Source organism: Polypterus senegalus, chromosome 3 (genome assembly GCF_016835505.1).
Source record: "Polypterus senegalus isolate Bchr_013 chromosome 3, ASM1683550v1, whole genome shotgun sequence".
Lineage (NCBI taxonomy): Eukaryota > Metazoa > Chordata > Cladistia > Polypteriformes > Polypteridae > Polypterus > Polypterus senegalus.
Genome location: NC_053156.1, coordinates 66,093,259 through 66,116,468, shown reverse-complemented (window position 1 = coordinate 66,116,468; position 23,210 = coordinate 66,093,259). Strand labels below are relative to the sequence as shown.

At 39.7% G+C, this 23,210-nt stretch overlaps 1 protein-coding gene across 2 annotated transcripts in view; it reads right to left on the bottom strand.

Moving 5' to 3' along the window:
- Positions 1-22,909, bottom strand: part of ache (acetylcholinesterase) — a 41,665-nt gene extending 18,756 nt beyond the window's left edge. The window contains exon 1 of one of the 2 annotated variants that reach the window (XM_039747391.1): positions 22,690-22,909. The gene's annotated coding sequence lies outside the window, so the exon portion shown is untranslated. Of the gene's footprint in view, positions 1-22,249; positions 22,365-22,689 lie in introns of those variants that run through there. The other variant, XM_039747392.1, reaches the window with a different exon arrangement.
- Positions 22,910-23,210: the final 301 nt, after the last annotated feature.

The following is a 23,210-nucleotide window of genomic DNA, read 5'->3' as shown; positions in this document are numbered from 1 at the left end:
TAAGTATTTTGACATTCTTGATATCCTTCTGCTGTGAAACATTCTGACCTGTCATTGTTTACACATGTCTTAAACAACTACTATCATACACTGATAATTTCTGTATTATCTATATCTATTATTTATTATTTATTTGTTATATTACATATCTATTGACTATATTTATGTATCTAGACTGCAAATACCATACATTGCATCAATGTTAATATTGCTGCGACTTCTTTGTCTTGTCTTTGCATAATGTCTTGTCTGTGTTTTAATTTTAAATTTAATTTTTTTTTAATTCTACTTTTAATTTATTATTTGCACGTCATGTTGTTACACTGTGGACCCTGAGCTTCACAATTTTGTCTATCTGTATACTTGTATATGGTTGAGATGACAATAAAGTTCACTTTGACTTTGCTGAGATTTACACAATGAAAAGAATTAAACCGAGTATGCTGATAATTAAGCATCTTGGAGGACAGAGTAATATTCTTAGTAATTAGATAAAGTGATGGCAGATGAAAGATCACATTGCCACTCCTAACACAAAAGTAAGGGCTTGCAGGCTGCTTTGCACAATGAAATGCACAGAGTGGCAACTGGCTTTTTATATGGGGATAGGGAAGTTGAAAATGCAGAAAGAGGATGCAGAGGTATGGGACTGAAGAGTGATGCACCATTGACTTCATTTGAAGATAAAAGAAGAAGTGGAGGAAGGGGTAGAAACTCTGGCCCTCAGCGCCTGAAATGTCCAAAGCTCAAAATCATTAAAATATCTCTAAGGATAACAATTCACACACTTCCAGAAATTGTTTACATTTTTTCCAAGCTTTTTATGGCTTTTTGCAATCATTTTTCAAGGCCTTCTCCAGTGGCTTCAAAGAAGTATCCATCCATCCATCATCCAACCTGCTATATCCTAAGTACAGGGGTCATGGGGGTCTGCTGGAGCTAATACCATCCAACACAGGACGCAAGGCAGGAAACAAACCCAGGGCAGGGCGTCAATCCACTGCAGGGTGCACACACACACACACACACACACACACACACACACACACACACACACACACACACACACACACACACACACACACACACACACCAAGCACGCACTAGGGACAATTTAGAATCGCAAATGCACCTAACCTACATGTCTTTGGACAGTGGGAGGAAACCGGAGTACCTGGAGGAAACCCATGCAGACACGGGGAGAACATGCAAACTCCATGCAGGGAGGACCCAGGAAGTGAACCCAGGTCTCCTAACTGTGAGGCAGCAGCGCTACCACTGCGTCACCGTGCTGCCCTCAAAGAAGTATTTTACAGGGAAAATAAGATTAACACTCAGTAGCTTGTGAGGTGACTATTGTGTTTTTTGAATGACTTCTAGGACTTTAGAAGTCATGTTAGAGCTTTTAATCCTGGTGATCACAGTACAGAAGCACGGGTGTCATCAGCGTTGTGAATGCAGATGTTTGGTTCACCCTGTTCTTCAGCAAATGGAGGTGAGAGTCCAATAGTGATTTGTGAAGAAAAATTGATCTCTGTGGTGCAGTGACAACTAATAAGGAAGGGGTTAAGCATGTGCACAGTGTGTAATTAACTCAAAAGAGCTGAACTTGGGTTGTATTGGTATACATTTAATCCTACCTGTGCTGAGCGGTACAGTTTAGATTCACTGCAAGCCAGCGATTAGCACTGGGTGTAAAACTAGAAGCAAATATGGTGGATGGTATGCCAATTCTTTGCAGGTTTCAATCTCACAGTTGCTCAGAAAACCGTGTGCTGTGTGCAATTCAGTAACAGAAACCTATTATTGAAGTATCTGATTAGTTTTAATTTTGTTATTTGATAAAGATAATTTGAAACAGTGTGATCTGGTAGTGCGGCAGCTAGTGTTCACCTGGGAGCTTGAACTAGGGATGGAAAAAAGATGTTCGGTTGGACGTCATTTACTTCATGATGGATGATTATTATTTACTTCACAGAGGACTAAAAATTTTTTAAACTGAAAAGTATTACTGACACATTTCCAGTATTCAGTGTTAAAACAGGCAATCACACTCAGTTAAGCACTCAGTAATTGAATTGAACTGAAAGCCTTTCACTGTCAATGTAAAATAATTACAACGAAATTACGAACGCCTCACCAACTACGTACAAAAAGTAAAAACGAGAAATATAGTTAAAAAGAAATAAAATAAAAACAACAATGGAGCCAGTACTAATACAGTAAATAATACCATTCCACTTGGGAGAACTACCTGGTAATTCTCATGTAGTTTTTGCTGTAAAACAGGAATAACCGCTCTGTGCTACCACCCTGCACTATGTTAAAACATCTGTACTAAACTTTACCTGACTGAAACTAAATATGTACTTATGTTTGTTCAGTTCTTGTCGCCCGATTGCAAGGTAGGTGCATACTTGGCCTCTCCCTCAATAGCTGTCACTAGACGATTAAAGCACGCATGTGCACAAAGACGCCAGCATTTTCTGTCCTGGAAGCAGGTGTTTTCTAAACTGCTTGAAGCTAAAACACTTGGATGTGAACAGTGACATAGAAAAAGTGCTGAATATCTTCGAATGGTTCAGGAGCATTCTAGTCTAAAGCTAAAATGCTACAAAAATGCTTAGGTACATAGGTTTTAAAAGGTCATTACTGCAACATGTACAGTAATTTTTTTACTTGAAAGCAATACTCAATATAATCAATCACCACCAATCTCCTGCGCCATGATATCAATGCCCAGAAGTGACCCTGGCATAAAAGAAATGACATGTACACCAATATGAAGGGCTCCATTGTGAAAAATAAGGGACGAATTCCAAATATTTAATTCAGAAAATGACATGTAAATTTGGATTTGTGAGGAGTCAAAGGAAAATAAAGCCATAGTCTTACCCCAAATATGAATGTGTTGAATTTTGGAGTTTTAAACGGCTAGGAGCCACTTTAGGTCCCATCTATATCCAAAGGAGTGATTTAAGTCTGGCTGAACTACAAGGTTTCAAGTTCGTCTTTATATGTAGTTTGCAGTGAGTGTAGTGTGTCGTTTTTCCTAGCTCACTCTCTTCACAGTCATAGTCCTAAATAACAACATTTTATGAAGTGTCAGCTACAGCTGAAAAGAAATCCATTTATTTACAACGTTATTTTGTAGCATTAAAATACCCAAATCCAAGTCCTGAATTAAAACTGCAAAGACTGTTATGCAGTCAGGAGTGGCAATATGTCAAATCCTGCTAAGTACCAATCAGTAGAACATGAGCTTGACACCAATATATGGTGACATTCATCATATGCTAACTGCATCCAAACTCAATTATAAAAAGTTATGAGAACAAACAATAAAGTCCAGTCCAAGTTCACTGCATTGCCCATGAACTCACTGCCTACTTGTCACCACTGTGACTAAATATGGCCATTAAGAAGGGTTTGAGGTTGTGCAGCTTAAAGGATAAGATTGGTATTTTTCAAGTTGAAGTTATTTCTTCACAATCATGGTATACTGTATATACATTTTTCACATAAAATTCCTTTCTAAAGTAAAGTTTTATATAATATTTTACACCATTTTTAAAAATAACTAAGTCTACTCTTGAGTTTTATAATGGAGCTAATTCACACCTGGGTCTCAAAGTGAAAAGTATGTTTTCAAACCTACTAAATAATGTCAATTTTTCAAGCCAAAAATGTTTGATTTGTATCTTGAGATTGCACACATAATGCAAAATGGGGTATCCATGACATTTTAGGAAGGAAAAAAAAAATAAAAACACACGCCATTGTGAGATTTAGCCATTTTATAAAGAGACCCAGTGTGTGCTTCACTTTGCTGCTTGTCTTCCTCCGCGACAACCTTTCAGTGCCAGAGGCACGGATTCACTCAGGAAGTCCTCACCAAGTGCTATTATTGACACAGAACATTTCTGTTCTATAGATAACTAAACAATAATAACTGATTGCTTATATTCTTTCACTATATGCAAGCTTATTTTATATTTTACCAACAAATAGTGCCTGCTGCCTCTGGAATGATAATGCTTGCATATGCTTTAGTGGTCTAGCAAGAGAAATATTGAGCACGCACATAGCATGCAATCAAGTGACAAGAGCTGAATAGATGTTGGAGGAAAACATTTAGTTTTAATCAGGCTGAAGTTTACAAAGTTCAGAAGAGATGTTTTAGCATAGGCTAAGCTGTCATCATTGCTTTACAGTGCCAGATTCTGCATGGAGTTTCCACATTCTCCTTATGTCTATATGGAAAATTGGTATCAGTGTGTCCATGAGTTTACTTGTTCAAAAATGATATCCTCTGCTCTTTGTGATTAGATTAGATAAACTTTATTAACCTCATGTAAATTTTCAGATATCTTCAGGAAAACATGACCCATTATGCATTAAGAAATTCAACAATAGGATTGTAGTGTTTCATTCAGTTTCCTTGTGATTGTGCTCTAAGGTCATTCTCATTTTCTGAGTAGTTGTTTTTTTAATTGTGCTTATGCATGATATGCCATAGAAAGTGAAAAAAGTAGGTGGCCTGGCTCTTTCAAAAATCAAAAGCTTTGATTAAAAAGTGCAATGAGTTCATTTCAGATTTGTTATTTGTGCAGAGTACAATGAAACTCTTGTATGCACCTTTCATCACGACACTGCCATTTGGCATGAATCTTGCTCTGTAGGCTATGTAATATAACAACACAGAATGTAATATGTGAAAAGCAGGTGACATTTAGGAAAAAATACTCATATGAATTGAGTGCACACCTGTCTTTTGTTATAAGCCATGGTAAAACAGAACAGGTGAAGAAAAAGAAATATAGAAGCAAAAAGGGGTTGATATCATAACCCATGATGTCCTCTGCTAGCAGACAGGCAAGCGAGAAACATATCCATTGCTCCACTGTAAAATGTAAAAGCTGACTAGTTTTTTTTAATTTATAATATATGCTTCACTTTAGAATTTAATGTGACAAATTAACATATACCATGCCTGTGAAAATATAACTTTGAGTTGAAAAATACTAAGTGTGAGTATTCATTCCATCATTCCAGGTAACTTCAACGAATTTGACTTGACCTTTTAAACGAAGCAGTGTTTGAATTAGGTTAGAAATTTAACTTAAAATAGCCTTGATTGGAGACAGAAACCAGAAATCTCACAATCTCCGCTCACTTATATTCTTCTAGTAGCCTCATCTCATGTCAGGCAATTGTCCTTACACCCATCTCATAAAAGTGGCCTTCATGGAAAGCTAGCCTTAATCTTGTCAAATGGCTAGACTGGACCAGGTGACCAAATGGTCAAAGATCTTGAGCCACCTGACAGGAGGAGTCATCCACATAGTAGAGAGAGCTCCAATGCTGACAACTCCCCCCACCATGAAATGTAAACCTGCACGTTTGTTCCACTGTTGTGTACGGTTGCCATAGCGACTGGATTAGGGTTGTCCTGAATGAGGGAAATGCTCACACGCCAGCTGGGCTCGGAAGCTATTTGTAGATCGTCATTCCCGCATGCTTGTGGACAACTGTGCTTGTTCCACTAATAAAACGGACACACATTGACGCCAGGACCTATTTATACTTGGCTGCCCCTGCAAAACAACAACAACTTGCAGGTGTGGCTGCTGGATGTCCACCCCTACAATGCCCCTTGTTGATTGTACCTGCATCTACACTTCATTGTGAGCTTCTGTAGTTCTTCACAGACATCACTTAAGTCAATTTAGTTATTTAGTTATTCTCAACAGTAAGATATCTGCTGACTTTAAAGGAGATCTCTTCATTGTAATCTCCCTATCGCCATCCAGCATTGGTACTTTTCAAGCTAGTTGCCACACCTCTGGTAGCATTTGCCAAGGGTGCTGGGTTAGTCTTGGAAGCATATCAGAACAACATTGAGGATGACAGCATTTACCCACCTCATCTTCTCCACCTCATAACTGTGAAACAAGCAGCTGATTCACTGGGAAGGCGTTGGTGATGTTGGTGGAGTGGGTGCTCCAGAAATAGTCTGAAATCTTTGCTGGGGTTCGCAAGGGGATCAGTTTCATCTCTGCATTCCGAGGTGCTTCCGACAAGATGCTGAGCCAAGCAAATGAGATAGGAAGCACGAACAAGGGCCTGATTCACCCGCCCTTCTCTCTAATGCACATCCACTTCCTTCAGATGTCAGAGTTGCTTCTGTAAAACTGTAAATCATGGGACTGCCGAGTCCAGGATCTAGGCACTCTCTCAATGAAACACTGACAGCCATGCTTTATGGCATCAGCAGTCCCTGCTCCCTAAATTAGTATCATCTATTTAGTAAGTGGAAGCAGATGTTAGACATTTGCTACAGTGGATAGATGTAAATTCAAGGTGACTTATATATTCAAGGTGATGAAATGCAGAATGTCTTGTAATGGAAAACAGGCACCAATATCTAGAAACATTCCAAAACCATGCCAAGATACCACCAATACAATTACCAATACATCACAATAAAGAAGGGCTGAGACTTAAAGGGATAGTGAGATGTGTGTGCAGGATTGCTGCAAAGAACAAAACTCCACAAGTGTTTTTGGGGAAAAGTCTTTGTCATTTCATCTATACCCAATTTGTAAACCACACTTTCTAGAGACCATACCCTCCACCCTAAAATCAAAAATAAAGACACCTTTAGAAATTGTGTCCCGTTCAAATTTATAAGCAAAGATACCCGGGATACCAACCTGCCTAGAAGAAAAGCCATTTTTGGCTCTTGGGTTGCTGACACAGCAACTTACGGCCAGCTACAGCAGCTAGCTGGATCCAAAGGTCACCAATTCCGCTCTCTGCAGCAGGAGTCTGTGCCATCTGGAGTTTTTCATTATTTCTATGGCCAGCTTTTTAATTATTTTTATGAAATACATGGGTGGGGGAACACATGCAGACCTGAAGAGAATATGTAAACTCTACACTGGTTGGTCTCTCAATTCTGGACTTTAAAGGAGAAGCATAACAACTGTGCCACCTTACAACCTTGAAGACAGTCTCTGTATACCATTACAAAAATATAATTACTTGAGAAGAAATTTAATGTGAACAGGTGATTTATCTCAACCTAGCTGGTCAATCTCTATTAAACTAACTCTTTATACAAAATATCAAGATTTGAGGGTCTTTAAAGGCCTACTACATACTACATTGCTTGGTAATTACTGTATTCTGTTTATCTATGATTCTCAGTATGAAAAAATACCTTCTTATATTTTTTGAAACATACTTAACCAACTTTAACTGTGTCCCAGTGTTCAAGTTGAAGAGCTTATTGTAAAGTAACAGCTGGTGTCCACACTATTAATTCCCTTCAGTCATATCACCTCTTAATCTCCATTTGCTTCAACTGATAGCAGTCCGGTCTCCTTTAGGTCCCATCCACACTACTAAATTTTCATTTAAAAATGCAGACATTAGTCTCCCTTTTTGCCATTTGTCCACACTACTCTCAGAGTTTACAACCCCTGAAAACACAAGCTTCTACAAATGCTCTCCAGCGCCACATACTTCAGAAGCTTTGTGGTGTGCATGGGTGAAAATTTAGTTGTTTTTATTTTAAAACGTTAACTCTGATTTGTTTGTGTTTATTACGTGGCCCTTGCATGATCAGATCCTGCACATTATAATGTTACATACCCTGACTGGTCACAATTCATGGAAGAAAAACATACTCGAACATACAGAAGAGTTACTTTCCATGACGATTGTTGAGTTACTTATTTGTATACATCTAAACTGATGCAAATGGAAAATAATTTAGAGATCACGATAAATCCAATGGCTGCTGGCTTTACCATTCCTTCAAGGATCACCAATTTTGGGTCTACACTATGAGCATGCCCAGTATAGGTGGATGACTACATTATATGCGTTTCCAGTCTTTATATTGTTAATTGAGATACTGTCATAAACAATGTGAAAATGCTAGTGTGGATGAAGGTCATTTACATTTAAAAATATTATTTTTAGATGAGAACATAGTGGTGTGGATGTAGGCTTAGTCCTTCTTCATAACTCAGACTCCACAGCTCTCATGTCTAAACTTCGTTGGGCACCAACATCTCTTTTTGTAATATGAAGATCAAACCTGCACACATTGTTAAAGACAAATTCTTGCAATGGTACTGTAAAGCCTCAGCACAAACCTTCCTTGACTCGGCACCCTGTATATCTGCCTGTATGGCAGTGCCCCAGTCTCTCAGGTCCCATAAGCAACTCATATCCTGACAAGAAGCAACTGCATCTAAAATGATAGAAGACACCCTTCAGTCAATCTCACTGTGTCATAAATAACACCTGTATTCGAGTCTCACATCCATCTCACATTTTCTGAAAGTCACTTACCCTCCTCCACCTCCTTACATAAATAAATTGCATTACCAGAAATGAACCTTAAATCTATTCATCCATTGTAAAGATCTGTTAATTTTAGATTAGCTACTACCTAAAGATCTACTGCTGAAGGAATATTACATAATGGTTCTCAATGACATATAATGAAGGTTATTTTAAAGTATTACAAATGCAGTACATATCATTAATAAATACTTAAAATGTCTATGAACAAAACAAATCATTGAAGCATTATATAATGTTATTTATATAAAGTTAACAAACAACAGTCTCTCATATTGCACCCTACTGTGCTTGACAGTACGCCAGGCGTACGTCTCTAACATATGGCACCCAGCAGTGCATTTCTTTAACGCAGTCCCCCAGTGTCAGAAACAGCACACACATCACGTAGGCATCCATCCAAAAAGAAGTCAACTGCCACACAACTTTAGTTCCCATGGCAAGGTAGTCCAGAAGTCCCCTTCCTTTCTCGTCTCCCAAATAGTACCTTGTCTGATATACATGCCATCTTTTCATTGCTCCTAGTAGGAATCCCATTCACAGCTTATATATAAATAATATATAATATCATGATGTGTCTGACAGAATAGCTTAACCCTTGACAAGGAGCCACTATGGGTGACATGACGCCAGACTGCAGAAACACTTCTTTTCCCTTATAAACAGGAATGCCAATCTGACAAAGGGCATATTTCTGTGTATGGCCAGAAAGCAACATCCTTCATTCGACATATGGCTCCCTCTTGGGGAAAAAATATTATAAGTGCATTCTAGCAAATAAATACATTACCAATGAGAAGTAAGGGGTTATACTATAACCCCCTACTATCTTGGGTATACATAGTGCGACTGGGTATATACATCTGCCAATGTAAGCTAGTCCACAGTGTCTGCAGATTCCCTGAATGGCGTCCACTTAATAGGGTAAGCCAGCTGAAGGCCGTCAGCGCAGTAGCTGACAGTCAGGCTCACCGCTGCAGGAGCAGCCACCCTGGGATTGCTGCTGAGCACAAACTGCTGGTTGTCAGAGTCGCTTGCTTCCGGGGCCATAAAGCTGAGCAGCTGAATGGAAAAGTAGTAGCAGCCTGGATGAGCTTGACATGGTCAGTACAGTACGACATCACATGAGCTCAGAGCTACGTGTCATTGTGCACAAAATAAATTACAGAAATGTGCAACACGAGTCGTGATTGAATCTGTGGCTCAAGGGTGTCTATTAAATAAATAAGAGGGAATGTGTCTGCTTTTCCAAAAACACATTTCAAAGCAGTCTCACAGCAATATACACAGTCGGTAAGAGCAGTCGACAAAATGAAGGCAGAGGGGTAAACAAGCCTGATAATTATTTTCAGACAATGACAAATACTCTTATATACCTTCTTGATCCATCTCGTAGTGTACAGAACCACTAGGGAGACTATAAGGAGGGTGGTTCCAGAAAATGTACTTTGATATGCGGAAATCTCAAACACAACAGAAGGCAGTAAATCAGAAAGCATTTTCTGAATCCCCTTTTTCCTAATGAGACAGCACAATTATACTCATGGGATATTTGGTGGTTAAAAAAAAATCCTTTCTAGGAACAGAGCTTGGCACTTCTGCTTTAACAGATGCCGTGAGTTCATTCTGTGCTTCCCTTAGCACGGTGTTGATTGGCAACATATTCAGACTACGGGTATTTTCCTTTTAGCATTTTTCCCAGCAATCCAAAATGCAAAAACAATAAAATTCAGCTTACCGTGCACGCTGTCATTGCTTTTCTTAATACCATTATGAGCTATACTAATGTCTGCTGTTTAAGTGATTGGTGTTTGCTTTCCCAGCTGCTCAAGACATATTTTCTGGAAATAAAGACTATTGGCACTACTATAAGATGCATTTTTGATGTGTCCATCATGCTTGCCTCTACTAAATTTACCCCGAGCCCTTCTGTACAACGTGTCAGCAATGTACGGTTCAGTGCAGAAGAGACCTGGCAGACGGAATATTTTCCACATAAATGTGTAGTGTGCAGTTCCCTTGGGTGATTTCATTCCTAAGCTATTTATCTGATGGCATTGTTTTGCCCCCACAAGCAGAAAAAGTACATATTCTATTTAGGACTAAATTCTTAATTTAATTGAAACCGTGGTGGGCTAGCTCCATTCAGAAGATGAATGCAATAATGGTACGTGAGCAGACCATTAGATATTAATATACCTATGTCTTAGATGTTCTTTTGTTTATGTTCAAATATAATAACACTATAACCGCAATACAACTTTAAACCTAATAATATAGCATTCTAAAATGCCTTCAGGGTTGTATGGGACGCAAGCCTAACAGTATCAGGTGCAAATTTGGAACCACTTCTGAATGGAGTTCCAGCCCATCACAGGCCCCAAGGATGCAACCAGTTTAGAATTGGCAATTAACCCAACACACACATCTCAAGCCGATGTCACATTACATGACTTTTTGTTATGAGTTATTTCAATCGCAGTGCACCATGTCAAATTACATCAATGAAAATCACAGCTCACATTTACAGTCTATGATCTGATCTTCTAGCCCAGTCCTGCTCGCCCGTTTATGTGACAGCTAATAGCATGCTACATGACAGAGCCATTGCTATACAAAGGGGTTAAAGGTACAGCGTGTTTAGAAGCAATCCCAGTTTTTCCGTTCTTTCTTAGTATATAAAAAAAATGAGACTTCAGACAGATGAGCCTCTCATTTGTTTATCAGGTCAATGGCAACCCATTCTACATGTTGGATCTGGCATTGTATGCAGGGTGAGTTCTACCTGCAGTCGTGGTCATTTTTTTCCTTTTTCCATGCTGTTTTAATATGTAACAAATAAGACATCAGACAGAAGAGCCTCTCTTCTATTTGCAAGGCTCAAATTACACGTGTGTTCCTTAGTCCTTGTCACTTCATTCTATACATTGTACTTCTAGATGAGCGTTCATTAGCTGTCAGCCCTCCTGCACACTCAACTCATCCTTTTAACTAAAGACAAAAATCAAACCGGTTTGAGTTTATTGTAGCGAGTTGCAGACCTGGGGCCTCATGACGCAAGCACAAAAGCCGAAATGTGCTTACGCACAGAAAAATCCAGATGCAGGAATCTGTGCGTACTCCAACTTCCGCGTTCTTTCACTACATATCACCGATCAGCGTAAAAACTAAACGCACGTGCACGCACCTTCTGTCCCGCCCCAACTCCTCCCAGAATTACGCCTCTTTGAATATGCAAATCAATATAAATAGCCCTTCAGCTCAGCCTTCTGTGAAAAGACAATAGGAAAAGCACAGGGGAAAATAAGAATTTCAGCGAATAGCAAGTGGAGGCAAAGGAAAAACATACTATTTGTTTATTTAAACCGTGGTATAATCAACAAAAGGAAGTTGGTCGAGTGACATAGTATGTTGGAGAAACTTGAAAGCTCACGTTCACAAAAGTCGCACAGTGCCGGAAATAAAAAAGAACTTGTCAGATATCAAAGTCGCCGTGAAAAGGCGAGTCGTAGCCCACCATCTGAGTGGCATATGAAAGCTTATTAGGGTACAGAGAAAAAAAAGGCACACAGTGGGGAAAAAGCACAAAATGTCAACTTCAATCTTGAAATTTCCACTTTAATCATGTAGTTTATTTTGTCATTAAAGTAGAACATCATAAACTTCATCTTAAAATCATTTAAGTAACCAGTTTCTCAAATCACATCGTAATTAAAGTATAGCACGTTAAATGTTTTTTTTTTGTGTATGTGATCTTCTATGATGTGCTCTGTGTGTGAATCACTACTTGCTTCTTAAACCGTCTCTTTTCCTCCGACTGGACACAGAATCCATTACATTCGTGATATTACAGCTCTCAATAACTAAAATACTGAGATGTATACATTAAATCTTTTTCATGATGATAGTTAAAGCACGTTATTAAACATGAGTTTTACTGTGCAGTGATTGTGCGCGACCTTCAATGAAATTATTTATTGCAGCAGTACTCAGGGGCGGCTCTAGGCTTGTGGCGGCCCTGGGCAGAGAAAGAATCGGTGGCCCCTTCGCCCGCCAATGTCAATATGGTATCTTATGCACGGTGGATGGCCACGTCCGATACGGACACTGCATAGCTGTCTCATGCTCATGACACAAGAGTTTAACTTTTGTTGAAATTTGCTGCTGCGTTTTTAGCTGTGTCGTTATTTTCTCTTTCTGTTTTATATTCAATATATATTGGCATGGCCGCCCCTGCAGTCCTTGCTTTTCTTACTCCAAGTAACCGATCGCCACACAATCAGCTCTGTAATAGAAGTTAAGCCATCTTTAAGCTTAGAGTGCCGATTCTTCAAAACATTTAAGGATCATTGAAATATCTTCGTAGTACATGTTTAATTATTCTATCCTTTACGCCAGTCCCAGTGAAGAATATAGATTATTTAAATGAAGTTAGTTTTATCTGTATAATATAATAAACATATTTTGCTGCATTTCATCTTAAAAATTATATCGTCATCATATGTAAATACGCGCTTTATAAAGTGGCTCAGGTTGTGAGATATTATAACTGTAGTGCAAGTTTACAGTGAGGTGATTGTACTTATAAGTACAAACAGTTCCACAAGGAGCAATTGATTGAGTGCATTTAAAGTTCTTGGGATTAAACTGTTTCTGAACCGAGAGGTCTGTACAGGAAAGGCTTTGAAATGTTTTGCCGTGGCTGAGGTAGCGTGTGCCTGATGCTGTATACCAATAATTCTCTTTCCGATCAGCTGCTGCTGTGATTTTCACACTCAGATACAGTGATATAAATACTCCGAGTGGTGCAGTGACAGTAATATGGAAAAAGATGATCTGCTGTGGCAACTCCTAACGGGAGCAGCTGAAAGAAGAAGAAGAAGGTGCAGGGAGAGTAACAACGCTAAAGCAGTTATGGTATTTGGAATAATATGGCTGTTCCCTCTACCATTATATTGTTACAAGTTAATTACAATCAGATGCATTACACTAATAAACAATATGCGGTTAGTTTCAGTGAATTTATAAAGCCGCGTCAGGAAAATAATGAGTAATCACACAGGAACAGTAGCACTGCTTTGACGCTGGGTGCCGCCAGTCTGCAAAACCGAGTGGAGAACTTGCGTATGACAAGGTATGAGGTACCGTGGAAAAGTGCGTGGCTTTACGCCAAATGTAGGTTTTATATATCGCGATTTGAACGTGGAAACATTCTTACACAACATTTCTGTGCGTACGCACCATTTATATATGAGGCCCCTGGTGGTCTCAGTCGCTGGGTATGTCACATTAGGCGATAAACTTTATGGGAGTGAACTTCTGATTACGTAAATGAAAGCTACAAGTGAAATTACTGGAAAAGTCGTGTAATGTGACATAGGCTTTAGGCCTATGCTTATATGTGAAAATTAATGACTTTATAATTAAAATACCTTTGTAAAATTAAAGCAAAGTTTATTCAAGGCTGAAGCCAGGAAGTACTTTTTCAAACAGTCTGCAACAAACGATCAAATAATGTACTTGAAGCAGAAACCTTAACAACCTCTAAGTATCTGGATGAGATGCTGGGAAAATGTACTCACTGGCTAATCAAAAGGCTGGACTGAATGGTTTCCTCATGTTTATGAGATTGCTTGTGTTCTAAAGGTAAAGACTAACTCCCACAGCCAGCTCCCCTTCTGGCAAAGGATATAATCTAAAATGACACCTTTATACAGGAATACTTTAATACTAATAATAATAATCTCACACAATTACAGCATCACCTACTGGTGACTTTTGGCCTTACAGCTGGAGGGACAGAACCTCTAGTACAGATCCATCCTTGCTAACAAGGCTCCTTTAATGCCAGTTGTGGCCTGGATGTATAGAAGTCCTCAAGAACCAAAAGAAATTATAGGTAAGGTAAAAAAAAGGTTTTATTTGCCAGGAGAAGACCACAAAATATCAAGCCATCCCTTAATATCAAATGTGTTCTGAAGGGACTGCATAGGACCCTTACTTGCACCAGTGACATTAAACAGCAAGACCACCAGTCTTACTACAGCAGAAAACATTCCCCCCAGACTAAAGGATGTGGACTCCAAAAGTAACCCAAATAAACACCCTTAATGCTACCTCTCAATTGAAGATATTGATTCCCTAAAGCCAAATAAAAAGAATGAAGAAAAAAAATTACTATATATATACACATACACACACACACACGAGGTGAGACACAAAAATAACCGGATTGGTAAAAAACTAAATATTTATTGATGAATTACAGCATTGTAAACATTGTCAACTTCTATATATCCCAATTCCCCCCTCCCCGATCTCTATACCACTCCATACATATCTTTCACTGATTGAAACAGTACTGGAAGTCTTCTTGCTTGAGTCTTTTCAACAGGCTTGCCGTTTTTGTCTTCGCTTCATCCATTGAAGAAACATGTGTTCCCTTCAGGTCACTTTTGATTTTCGAGAAGAAGTAAAAATCACAGGGTGAATAGGGAGGATGATCGAGGACAGGAATGTTTTTGTCAGTCAAAAACTGTTGTATGGTAAAAGTGAAAATTCGCGAGAAATTTGATGTTGATTCGCTATTCGATTCTTTCACCCAACATTTTTGTGGCAATTAATGAATTAATGAAGCGATTGTTGTGCAAATACTGACTGGGCTATTCACAGGATATACCTAACCGGTTGGAGGTTTGAGAGGGCGTGTAGGAGGGGGGTATAGTTCTATGATTCACGTCCAGCCGACCTCCAGACGGTTCTCCAGGAAAGCCCCACGCAGAGTCCAGTTATTTTTGTGTCTCACCTCATATATATATATATATTTCCAGCCATGTCAAATTTAGCAGCCGTGTGCCAAACTTCCAGCACAGTCACACATGCCCATTTTTGTGACATCCAATAACATGTTGCCTACTAGAGAAATTTCTGTATGAATGGTTAACAGGTACAATTTTAGACACAATCTCAACCCCTTTTTCCATACTATTTTGTGTCATATATTTGCATTGGACAATCTCCTCACAGGCTCAATCGACCTATGTAGTAACTCGCCAGGACAAGAGAGGGTGCTGTTGCTAACATTCTCTTCTCATTCTCACTGAGAAACCATCCAGTAAGGGTGCTAAAAGAAACCCAGCTGCCTGGAAGGAGGAGCTCCATGTGAATGTCCGTTAATTCTGTGGCTGAGAGCCGAATCAGTTAATATTTTGCTGAAGGACTGACAACATAATGGCAAGAGGCATTTGTTTTGTTGGACTTTTTGGCTAGTTAAATGGGACGACCCGGTTGGCATCCCAACTTTTATTTTTGCATGACCTGTCACTCCTGCACCTGGCCACATGTGGTACATAAAACTTGACATGACAGACCAACAAACCTCTCTTCTGTTTGTGAGGTCCATGAGACGAGTCATGGCCTAGCTGGAGTGAATCTCTACGGATGTCACATTATGCAAATGGATTCACAGAAGCATGTGGTAAACTGCCTATGACAGGCAGAAATTTTGTAAATGAAAGCAACAACTAAATAAATAACTAAAATCACTTGAAAAGTCATCTTATGTGGCACGGCCTTTAGCTATTCACCAGCCAAAGAAGCTAAACAGACTGAACGGTCTCTTCTTGTTTGTCAAACCTCATACTCTTATATCAATACTAAAGCAAACAGATGACACTTGTAATAACAACATTAAAATGAAAGGATGGAAACCAGACTGTCACCTTTGAACTAGAATGAAGGGGAATGATGGGAAAATATTTTGGAAAGTATATTTAATTAGCCACATACAAGAATGCATTATTTGGGCAGGCCAGTGCTGCATTGACACCTATAAAGTTCCCCTGCACAAGGAAAGTTACGTCATCTTAATCAAATTGACTGACTGGCATGCTATAGAGTTCTGTTGTCCTTGTACCCTCATTATTGATGATAAACCATACATTATGAGATCAGCTAAGTGGTGCAAACCTGTATACTTCAATTTCACTGCATAATTAAAGCTAAAACGACGGCATCAGTCGATAAGATGCCCAGTTCACTTCATCTTTCAAACTCCCACAGCCAGTGCGAAGTTACGCGTACCATTTGAGAGCAAAGTTCCAAAGGCTAAATAAAGTTCAGCTACATAAAAACAGAGCAATAAATGAGCAATAGTTTCAATTTGTTTATCAGAGAAGGTGGTACTGCACTCTTATATGGCGATCTACTCTACGGTCTGAGCACCACCAATAAATCAATTTGAATTTAGCAGGAATTACAATCATCAAAGGCTATGTCTTCTGAGCAAGGACGTTTATGTAAAATCCAGCTGGAAATAATTAAATTTATGATGCTGGTGCTGTTATTACTGTGCAATTTATTTAAAAGCAACATTGGCCTTGTAAAAAGCCTGGAACATTACATGCACTTTAAACAAGATGGAGCACTTATTCTGTAAGCCTGAAAAGCTTCCTTAAAAAAAAAACCATGCCACAAAAGTTACAGGTTCAAGTTTAGCCACTGGCTCACCCCTGAACACTTTGCCTGCCTGAGCTTTAATTGTAAAGATATTTGTAATTCTGTGCCAGCACAATGTTACCATAAAAGGTGCTATAAAATTTAAAACAACTGTTTGGACAGTGTCCACTCCAGAACGACACGGTGGTGCAATGGTGAGCACTGAGGCCTCACAGCTCCAGCTAGTGTTGGTGTGGAGTTTGAATATTCACCCAGAGTCTACATGGGTTTTACCAGGGTATTCTATTTGTTCACCCACATCTCAAAGACGTGTTTATAAGGTTAAGCTAAGCATGACAGCATGTGGATGCAGTGCCCCACAACTGATGGACATTCTGACACATATGGTTCTTATCATGATGTGCATACTATTGAAATAAGCTGCCCGAGACACTGTAATGTACCAAGTGGATTCGAAAGATGGACTGCTTAGATACACAATTTCCTTCTCATTCAAAAACAGGGATCTAATCATTATATCATCTTGAACATTACAGACCCTATGTCTGCCATCACCATGTGGGGGCCAGAGCTACTGATCGACTACATTCTGTTGTCGCACCTGCCAACCATCTCACCTGTGCTTATGTAACATGGAGGATATACAGTGAAAGTGGAGCACAATGATATGTTGTACATTCACCACCTTTCTGGGTGGACAATAATACAGTAGATGGAGTGTGAAGATGTAGTGGATTCTACACCTCTGATTACAGAAATATAAAATATGTTTCTGCTGTTTCCTATGGTAAATATACACATCACAAATGGCAGGGCTAAATTGACACTAGCAGTACATATGTCTCTCAGGGATGGACTGGCCATCAGGACTACTGTGGTAATTTCTGGTGGTCTGTTCTAATTCTGCATTCCACTTAAAACGGTAAGTCAGAATTTCTGAGTTCCTAGTCAGAATTTTCAACTGGAACACTCCCTTAAGTCAGATTTCCAGCTGAAAACCTTAGTGCTGGTGTGACAAGTCTGAGTTTGTCCGCTTTCAGATAATGATGTCAATCCAAAATGGCAAGGTACACCACCACATTTAGTGAAAGCAGCAGTATTATACTGTTTATTAGCACTTCTGTCTATTTGTGTCTCATTAAATCTGTCGTATACACAGTACTGTCCAACTTCTATTTGTGGACATGTTGCTACAATGTTTGGATACATATAATCCCATGTAAAGTGTTGTTATCAACTGCTATTTAGTCTGATGGAACAAGGCACATCTGGATGGTTTTCTAAATGTTTTACTGGATCGTGACAAACTCAGGTGTGATGTCATTCCCAGACCCAACATCGGACTTCTGAGATAAATGGAACACAGCATAAGAAACCGAGAGAGAGATGTGATGCGATGTGATTGGCCCACTCTACAACCTCATTGCACCTCTCTGATCACATGATTATGCAGGGACACCCTCACTGTTGTAAACCAACTGAGAGCATCAACATATATAAGAAAGTCAGCACCTCAGTGGCTTCTTTACTATGACTACTTCATAAAAACATGCACAATAATGGAAGTTTTTAATGATTTATGAACTAGTAACCACAATAGCGAAATGTAAATTGAAAGTTTATGAACATGGTATGAACAAGACAAAGCCATACTCTCACTAAGTAGGTATGTTCTCAATGGACTGGCACCATGTCCAGAGCTGAAACCTCCCTTGAGCCTGAATAACCTTGGAATAAAAAATGAGAGCTTAAAAATGTATTCAGGGACTTCTTTAGTGGAAAACAACCAGTACAAATAAAAACTCCAGCATCCATACCGGCATCTGCTTATCAGAAACTCTCTGCTTTATAGGAAACTCACTATGTGTTCTGGCTCAAACCTGACAGACTAAAAGGATAAACTATGGCTCTCAAAAAGACAAATACAAGTTGATGCAGTTTTTTGTTAGGAGGAAAGAAAACAAAATGGCAAAAATTCTGATTCAGCAACTGATTAATTTATACTGTAATTTAGCTTTCCCCCACAGTTCCACCCGTGTAGTAGTAAAACAGGACAAATTTTAAAAATCAATCAAAAAAATGTAATAATTTGTATTGAAGAGAATTTATATTGTTAGCTTTCGTATCTGAGGGCCTCTTGATGTAAAATATTTTTGGTTTTGCTATCAGGGGCGAGAATATAGCTATGAAATGTAAAAAGTTGGCAAGACATCTCTGGCCAAGCGGAAGGTAGGTATGCACCCACGTCAAATGTTGCCATTGTATCTGATCGTGTTCAGCTCTGTTGGGAGTGCGTCCCCCGCGTGGGGAGAAGAGCATGTGGCCATGATATCTCTGCCAATGTGCAGGTACAGTCTAAACCACATGTAGCTGTGATCTCTCTCTGAAAAATGTTAAACGTTACTCTTTAATAATCTCTAGATGATAATGTGTGCTGAACAAACAGGTATCGCTAGCTAAGTGGAGGAAAGGTACGCTCTAACATGTGGCGAGAGGCAGAGCGACTCGAAAGGAGGCTGGAGCATGAGTGAGGATGGCACCGACCATCTCTCTACTCCTGAGGTTCCAAGCGCGCAAATAAATTGGTGCCGCAACCAAACTACAGTATAATACTTAGTGTGATGAGAGATTTCGCAAAAGTAACTGAATGTTCAAGCAAATTATAGAGAAAAACCCAATCTAAATTTGTGAAGTAGTTCTCTCGTGAAAAGTGGACGATTGTCAAGAACGAACCCGTACAGTCACTGAGGCCATCTCGACAAGATGACATTTGTTGGTAAAATACAGGATTATATAGTTACCAAATGCTTTCAGCTCTTGCTTTTCGTAACCAGTGCTATACAGACCAGGATAGCAGTTTTCATATCAGCCAGTTTACATGGTGCACCCAAATGTAACATTTTCTACTTTATTTCACTCAAAGATTCACGACCCATAACTGCATATATAATTCATTAACAGTCAAACCCTGAGTTTGCCAATTAAATATTTACTAGTAAATTAATTGAGAAAATTTTTTATTTACAAATATGTACAGCACCCAGTTACCAATTAAACTGGTCAATTTTTAATATATGTGCATTAAATATTAAAAATCCATTTCAGTACAAAAATTAGCAAAAAATAAATAAAATAAAAGGACTGTTAGGTCACAAAAATTTTATGGCGATCTAGAAAAATAAAATCCACAATGTTAGAAACATCAGAAAGACACTGGGCCATACAATTAAATAAGTTCCAACTACAATCAGCTTCTAATTAAGAAAATGGTTGGCATGAAAATCTACAGCCACTGAAGCCCTCCAGAAGAGGAGTCTGACACCTTCAATACAGAAAATCTCTACAGCCATTCCTGTCTTCATTTCAAAAGAGAGGGTCTTTGTGAATTTGAACAATACATTCTTCATCTACGTACCTCTAAAGACCTGTTATGAAACTAGATGGCAGTTTTTCTGCTAAGATACTCTTGTGCTTAATATTAATATGAGGAATGCATCTGGGAACAAATGGACTGCCATTACCCGAAAAAAATGAAAATTAGCTGTAGATTATGATAGCACATTGATCATATCCAAAGTTAAGCTACCACTTGAACAATAACACCACCAAATACATATTTTTACACATAGCACAGAAATCAAATAATTCCATTTCATTCACCCTCTTTCAGAACAAACACCATCAGAAAGCAAACAAAATAAGGGATTGCATCATAATTATTAGATTAAAAATCTATGTTTTGTTGCTAAATCTATAAAAACCAAAAAAAGATATACTTAAGCCCAATATTTGCTTGTGTACAATAAATCCACCATTCAGTTTTCAAACCCACTTGATTCACTTCATCTTTGCAGGGCTGGAATCCATCACAGCGGTATTGGGCAGAGCACACACACCCAAACTCGGTTAGACAGATGCAAATTTACAGTGACTACTTGAATTAAATGTGCACATCTTTAGGATATAACAGGAGGAATGGAGTGTCAGTTACTAAACATACTGACAGAAATTGAACAAAAACAAATAGAGCATGTGACTAGTCACTACTAAGCCCTGCAAACTATGTTACTATCTTGTTAAGCTCCAGCCAAGCTCTTGTATGGTAAGGTTCTGAAAATGGATTTTGGATAAATTCTGTCCACTTGGCTTTGTCTTCAGCTCACAGTACTTGACCATAGACACCTTAGAATGACACACTAATTCACGGCGTTCTTTACAGACCCTGGCTACGAAGGGCCGAAAGCACACATTTAATGGCATAGTCCCACCCAGAGAGCTGCACAACACACATAATCGGAATGGTCAGAATGTGTAGCTTTCATTGCAGAAATAGTTTCTTTCCCTCTCAAAGTCATTTTCTGCACAGAAAAAAAGTGAGCAGAGGCTTAATAAAGGCTACAGTTCTCTACGACACTTGGGCCAGGCTGGATACTGGCAGAATGAGACACTTGAACTCAGATAAAGGAGTCCCTGGCGCTGTTGGGAACCCAAAAGGCAAAACACAAGTGCGCCCTCAACTATAAACAGGGGCCTATGGGGAATCTGAAAAGCTAAATACATACTGCTATTCTTTCCTGACTCCTCAAAATAATCTGCCTGCTTGATAAATATAAGTAGACTGGATACTTAGTGGTAATTGAAGAATGTCAGTCTGTTTCTATTTTGATTTGCTTTTGAGTAATGCACCAGACAAAATCTTCAGGAACATTCGTAGGGAGCTAATAATGCTATTACAGATTCTCTGCCAGGGAGGCAGGGTGTTCATAGTGCAATTTTTCAACTGAAAACGAGACATGTCATTCATCAGCTGAATGGACATTCAGCATGAGCTCGCAGCCAGCAGACAGGTTCACAATGCCAGAACCAAACCATGTGTTTGAACTCAAGCAAGCCAGACAACTGAATCCCAGTTACAGCCCCATCCCTAAAACTCACGGGAGATTGGTAAACTATGCAAGCTGTAAAACATAACCGTTATGCCATGGCCCAGGTAACACCCTAATGCGAAACTTAGCTGTCAGGTTCTGCAACAGGAGCTAAACACGACGCTTAAACCCAGGGACACGTAAATGTACAGGTTACTCAGAAGTGGGTATCCAAGCTACCACACGTTGGTGGCACCCTCTGTTTTTCACCCATTATTCGGAGATTAAATTTGTGTCTGAAAAAGTCTTAAAAGACAAATACAAAAATGGGATGAGGTATCAGGCAGAGGAAAAGATACAAATACATCTAAAAACTAACATATATCAGTGGCAGACGTCCACGTATACCGACTGTAAGAGAAAATTAAGTCTTCAGATCAAGAAAGATTTAGAAACTCACTAATCGCGCGGCATGTCGTTATCTGCAGCGAAAAGGGCAACCGTTTTGAGCAAACATCCTTTGCAACATAAAGCTTTGCATGGCATACCTTTAAACTGACTAAAGCAGCTTGTCGACACTAGGATTCGCTCACGCGTTTTCTTTTCCTCTTTGCACCAGCAATGTGGACCCCCGAAATCGGCGGCAATAGGCAGACGCGTCGCTATGTGGCCCCGGCAGTGTACTGTGCACCTGTGTGTGAAAGTGAAACGAAGCAGATGGCTGTAAAGGCAGGGCACCTCCCCTTCCTCGAGGTAAAAACACAGGCGGGCACCACGCCCCTCACCACAACACACGCTCACCTTTCTCCGCAAACCCACGTCTAGCACGAGATCGCCCAGTCCCTGCTGCCTCATGCGCAGAACGTGCGCCCCACAAGCCAAGCAAAATAATAAAAAGTTACTCCTGAGAAACTAAGATCAAAGGTGACGAAGGATCGCAAGGCGCCTGTTAAAATCGGGATACCCTTGCTCCTGTTATGCGCCTCACCTTTATGTGTCTCGCTAGGTTGTTGGCTGTTTTCCCTCGTCTGGCGTCTTCTCTCCAACACCTATGTATGTCTCGCTGGGTTGTTGGCTGTTTTCCTTCGTCTGGCGTCTTCTCTCCGGCTCCCCAGTGATCTGTCTGCTCATCTGTGGAAGTGCTAGCTGCTTATCGGCTCCTATAATAACCCCCTACAATTAAAGGCCGGACGAGCTCTCGCGAGATCACGATTCCCATACCCCTCACCCTCGCCCCCTCCCCACACCAGTGGTTCAGCTGCTGGCTGCGTGCGTGCAGTGGGGGTTGCAACTCCGAAACTGCACATCTAAGACCCCCCCACCATCCTTCATTAGAGATTGTCAGCACGATGCTGAGATCAGCTCTGCAAGAGGGATTAATGTGAGGTCCAGGGATAAGCGCATCGATCTGCCTCTACTCCCGCGGCTCAACATCCAAGCTACAGGCAGATGACCATCGCCCTGCCAAAAGCACTTTGCCGCAAAGCATGAACCACCCATTTAGAGGGT